Raw genomic sequence first — 6,000 nt, forward strand, 5'->3', positions numbered from 1 at the left:
TCCCCAGGGCTCTGGGTGTCTCTGAGGTGCCCCCAGAGCTGTCTCTGCCCAGGCACGGTGTCCTGCCCCAGCTCCTCACGGTGCTGCTGCCTGTGGCTGCCACCAGCTCCTGCCCCAGCCAGAGCCTGTGTCTGCACACCAGTTTCCCATGTCCCTTGACTGCCTCCCCTCCATCAGTTTGTCCCGTTACTTTTGAAGCTGCTCATAATTTTGACTACTACAATATCCGTTGCCAATAAGCTCAAAAAAAAAAAATTCAGTATTTTGTGAAAATTCAATTTTCATTGAAAAGAGCTCCTTTTCATATGCTGTCTCTGGTGGTTTCATTTGGTGACCCAGAGTTCTGTGAGAAGCAGTGAATAAATTTTCTTATGCAGCACACAATTTTGTAGAGCTACATCATATTTCTCCTCAATCATCTGTTTCCCAAGCAGAAGAACCACATTCTGTTCAGTGCTTTTTTGAAGTGGATCTATAGAGCATATTCTTGTTATTTCCTGTGCCTCTTTTCCATTCCATAACCTTTTGAGATGAGATGACAGTATATGAAAAGAGGATGCATCATAAATTTACAGTGTAATGATGCATGCTGTTTTGTGCTCCCTTCTCTTCCTAGTAATTACCAAGAGTCTCTTTACTCCTTAACACTGAAATGGTGTTCTCAAAGCACTATCAGATATTTCTTATGCATTTAGAGGAAATGGAGAGCCCTTCAATATTTGTGTGTATGTAGTTAAGATTGTTTTCCTCACATGGCCTGGGGTGAATGTTGTAACACCATCTTTCACCTCTGCCTTTATTTACAGTTACTTTGTACCATGAGATCTTCTGCAACTGTCTCAGCTGGTCACAGTTCAATACCTGGGGATAATTTTGCAGATGTGGCCTTAGGAACATGGTTTAGTGGTGGACATGGCCTGCTGCTTTAACAGGCAGGCTCAATGATCTGAGAGGTCTTTTCCAACCTAAACAATCCAATGATTCTCTGACCAACAAACCCTCCCACCTCATGATGGATGCTTCTCTTCCCACATCACTTACAAGTACTTGGAATAATGTAGATCACAACATAAATTTCTCTCAGACTTCACCCATATCCTCCTTTCAGCTGCTTATTTATCTCTCCTTTTATATCCCTGCTGCTAAAGCTAATGTTAAAGCTTTTCTGTATGCTTGTTTCTTTGAAGATCTTGGATAGAGTGACCTGGGGAGGAACTAAAGGCCAGCACTGTCCACTGGCCTGACCTGACTTCTCAGAGAACGCTCAGTCTGCAGCAGAAGGTGTCCACCTAAAATCTGCATCACTTGTTAGAAACTGGCCTTTCTCAAATAATGCAGGCTCTAAAGGAGTGTTTAGTACAAAGTCACTTTTACCAGGGCAGGTAAGTGGCATCACATCTGTACAAGCCTGGTAGGAGCAGACCCGGGTGTTTCCCTTTGGCAGGACAAAGCCTCCTTTGAGAAAGCTGTGCTGGTGAGCTACAGGCTGTGCTGCCACAGGGTTAGCACAGCACAGAAGGGGAAGGGTCCTGCTCACTGGCTCTGCAAGGGGAAAGAGAAACTCACCCCCAGACAGGAGGACATGCCTACTGCTTTGGATTCCTCCTTATGGGCAGGGCAGCAGGACTGGGGGAATCAAGGGAGATGGAAAGCTGGGAATGCTGGAGCTGGGACCATCCCTGTTGGAGACACAAGACATCTACACTGTCAGCCCCAATAACCTGTGGTGGCCCTGCCAGTCTTCTGCCCTGGAACCCCAAAGACAGCACCAGAGGAAGGATCATGCCTTGATTCCATGGCAGCACCGTGCACTCTGTGCAGACATGCTGCAGGAACTCGCATTTGTGCACACACAGCACCAGCCACACCCCTACCCTGTTGTCATTATAGTGCAAAAGTTCTATTATCATTACATAGCAAAGGTTCCACATTGCTAGAGTTCCATACCTTCTTGATATTTCTTGTAGGCAGCTCCTCTAGGCACTGACTCTTCCTTGTCCTCACAGCAGCCAACTGACTCCACTTCCCTCAACTACCCAACCCACTCTTTTATAACACTCTTCTGACTGGCTACAGGTGTGGCCTGTTAACATCAGGCCTGCTCCTACTCCTTAATAATTGGCTCAGCTGCAAATCTTTAGGGGCTAAGATTACTTTCTATACTACCTTTATTTACTTATGTTCTATCCCCCCTACACCATCCTTTCTCCTGTAGCCTACAAAAGGCTTGTGAGAAAGCTGAGATGGGGTCCTGGGAGACAACTGCTCAGGAATGCCTGCCACAGCTGCACAGCGCCATCAGTGCAAGGGCAGCCCGGTCTGGGATGGGTGGAACCTGGAGAAGCACACTCCCACTAAAGGGACCCTCCTGTCAGCCCACCTCCCTCATATACCTCCTGGGCTGCCAGGATAAAGGGAGAAGCCCTGTTCTTCATGCAGGATGTGCAGCTCTTCTTTCACTACAGGGGATGGAGAGCAGCTCTCCCTTAGCCAAGACCTCCAGATGTTTCCAACCCAACTGGCATGGAAAGCGTCTGGCATCTCCTGCAGGAGGATGAAGGCAGGCTTGGGCACCATCCTCCAGCTGGAGGCTGCCAGCACAGACCTTGGACCAAAGGTGTAATCCTTCCAGAGGGGGTTAGGGCATTTTATTTACAGTACCTGGAGGGCTGGGAAACCATGCCAGCAGGGATTTTAGGAGCCTCCAGACAAGGAGGTGCCTGGGCTGGATGTTCCTACAGCTGTCACTTTCATGTGGAATTTACTTGCACTCATATATTCCTTACTTGATTCTCAATCATTGCCCTCCCTGAAAGTACTTTTTGGAGAGGTTTACACCCTGCTCCTGGTGGAGCTTTTCCACACCTATCTGGCATCCCCATCCTGCACACACCACACTGCTCCCTCCTGGGGAGGGCTGGTGTGCAGCCCTGGGACAGAAAAGCTGTCTGGGGCCCGGCCCTGGTCCTGCGTGTGCACTGCTGGGGGAACACTTGAAGCATGAGGGATTTCTTGAGCTACTCTCCACTTGGATGAAGCTAACAAGTGAGTAAGAAAACTGCTGTTAACTCTGTGTTTGTCATAGCACAGACAGACCAGCTGGCCCACTCATTGGTTGTTTGGGGGTTTTTTGCCTGCTGTTTCTCCTACAGCCTAATCTAAGGGCTACAGAACTTAATTCTGAACTCAGTACTCAATATAAGACAGAGGTCTGAAGACCCTTCAATTTTTATTACTTTAGTGGGAATGATTACTGTTCAAGAGAGACAAAAATCCCTTTAAATAAAAAATAGGGGTTTTTTGTCTTTCCTTTTGTTGTTCACTAGCCTCAAACCATGTTAGCATTGAATTTTAAAGGTCAGGGCTGGAGTAATACAACTCACCAGTTAGGTCTTCACTAGCCTGTTATTGCACCAATTTCAGAAGGAGAAATCTGAAAAAATCACCAAGGGAGATCGAGATCAGGCTGGTGACAAAAAAGTTGAAATGCAACAATGAGGCTCATTGTGTTGGTGACTTTATTAGTTTTCCAACTTTCTCCTGAAGTGCATTTCTCTCACAAAACTTAAACACCAATGCTCTGCCAGAGAATCCCCTGGCACGTGGCCTGCTGGGTCAGACATCTGTGATACCCCAGTCATGTGCAGCCCCTGCAGACACTGAGGGCACCTGACATGAGCTACACAAATAGAAATGTGTCAAAGTCAGGCATTTTAGACTCTGTAAGTGGCAAATCTTCATGCAGCTCACGAAAGGGTTCCCATCATCTCTGAGAAGACAAAAAAGTGCTGTCCCCCAGGGCTCCTTCTGCATGTGTGATTTGTGAAATATTAGGAAGTCATCTGATGGCTGCAAATTGCTTGACACTTGAGAGAAGGGGTAAATAGATGAGGGAAGCTGGAGATCAAGGACTCTCCACTCAAACAGCTCACATTTAAAAGATGCTTCATTAGTATAAACATAACACAACATGGAGGTACTCCACTCCTGTAAAGCCACATGCTTTGGCACTTCAAGAGCAAGCATAAAATGTCCACATGCAAACAGGAAGAAAACAGTTAAGAAAAAGACTCCTTGCTAAAAATAGATTGTTTGAAGGAAAGCTGTGCCAAGCAGGGAGAAGAGTCAGAGAGAAACAAACAGCTAAAACACAGGATGGGCAGCAGGTACAGTCCTTTGTAAGCAGGCTAACACTTTACACTTGTTTAACACTTTGATCAAATCAACCTGGTTTATTTCCATTTTAAGCCTTATCTAGCAATAAAGTGATCTCAGAGTAAGCCAGGAGGTGGTGATGCTCCTTACAGAAACAGACACCTGCTGAGCAGGATGCCTTGGGACAAAGTAACTGTGGATGCAGTTCAGCAGGTGTGTGACAGAGAGGTTTCTGTCATAAGTCATCTGGCAAGGGTAAGAGCTGTAATACCAAGTGATAGCTAAAGAAGAAATATTTTCTCTAACAACATCTTTGGCAAAACTCTGCAGCTTTTCCACAGGTGAGAAGAATATGTTCAGTGCTCAGTGAATAGTAAATAAGCTGAGGGCACATGAAATGGGAGAATTCAGTGTCTGAACCTGGGTGTGCAGTGCCTTCACCCACAACTGCCTCTGTTTGGGCACTGCCCAGCAAAGGGGCCCTGGCAGCCAGCCCATGGCCCTGCAAATGCCTCTGATGGAGAGTGACTTGCAAGGGAGGGCTTTGTGCTTTAAGGGGACCATTTATTACCTCCTTAGCTCCAATCAGGTCGATTTATGCCACTGAAGATTTGGACCATGCACATGTCTGAAAAGTGTTTGCAGTACCTCTGATTTGATGATGGTTTTTAGCCTGACCTGCTGACCTGCTATTCACACTATGGACTGTGATACATTCAAAGTGCCCGAGTGTTTTGGGGAATTTTGGGTAGTTTTTTCAAAAGCTCTGGTAGGTGGTTGAAATATCACAGTTTTGGATTTTTCTGTCTCATGTCAGATGGCTTTTGCACTCCGTGCTAACAAATTACTGCACTGGCCCTTCTGAACCTCAGCTTTACTATTAGAATGTATTAGAGAAAACCACAGTGTGCACCATCTCCTTAAGGTGGGCTCAGGTTGCAATGTTAGTGTCATGTAATTCTTTCTAGGTCAACTTTGAATGGCATTTGTGCATTTGTAATGGAGGAACAGCCAGCTAAAAATGAGGTCCAGGACTTTCAAATGACTTGGCATGGCCTTCTGGGCCTGAATGTCAAGTCCAGCTAAATATGTCTCCAGGGGTCAGATTTGAGTTTTCAGTCTTCAGAAACATGTTTTAGTATCAATATCCCTTCTGCTTTTGCTTCCTGGGGCATTTGGAAGGATCATGCTTTGCCTGTGTGGTATTTTATCTCCTATAAGTTTTTTAAGAGGTGATTCCATCAAAAGCAATGTTGTTTAAATTTTTTTTGTTGTTTGCTTCCTTCTGGGCCTTACACTGTGCTTGTTCACCATGTATGGGTCACACTGCAAAGTGACCCATACAGAACCCAGTTAATGTGTGGCTCAAATGCTGGCTTTGAAACTCCATCCAATCTTTCCAGACCCACATATCTTGTTAATTAATTCTCATTTTCAAATCCCAAATACATTTGTGTGTATTATAGCAGACCACATGAATGAAATTATCTGATTCACTGTTTGGGCATTGTGAACATACCCTCCAATATCTCTGAATGTCACCATTCATTTTAAAATGCTCTAAACTGATGGCACTGTAAGGACTAATTACTGTGCTGTGATTCTAGGTGTGTTACAGCAGCCTCAATAATTACATGCTTGATTTAAGATTAACATATTGTGAAACATGTTTGTATTAGGATATTGTTTGTGGCAAATGGGGCATCAAATATAACAACAGTTCTCTCCACAGTGTTAGAAGAATCTTTTCTCTTTGTCCTACAGGGCATACTAAATCACCATTTTCCCCACTTCAGCGCTGAAGTTTTCTGACATTGTTGGGAAGTCAGAGGGCAGCAGGATTGT

The sequence above is a fragment of the Zonotrichia albicollis genome, chromosome 2, assembly GCF_047830755.1.
Source record: "Zonotrichia albicollis isolate bZonAlb1 chromosome 2, bZonAlb1.hap1, whole genome shotgun sequence".
Lineage (NCBI taxonomy): Eukaryota > Metazoa > Chordata > Aves > Passeriformes > Passerellidae > Zonotrichia > Zonotrichia albicollis.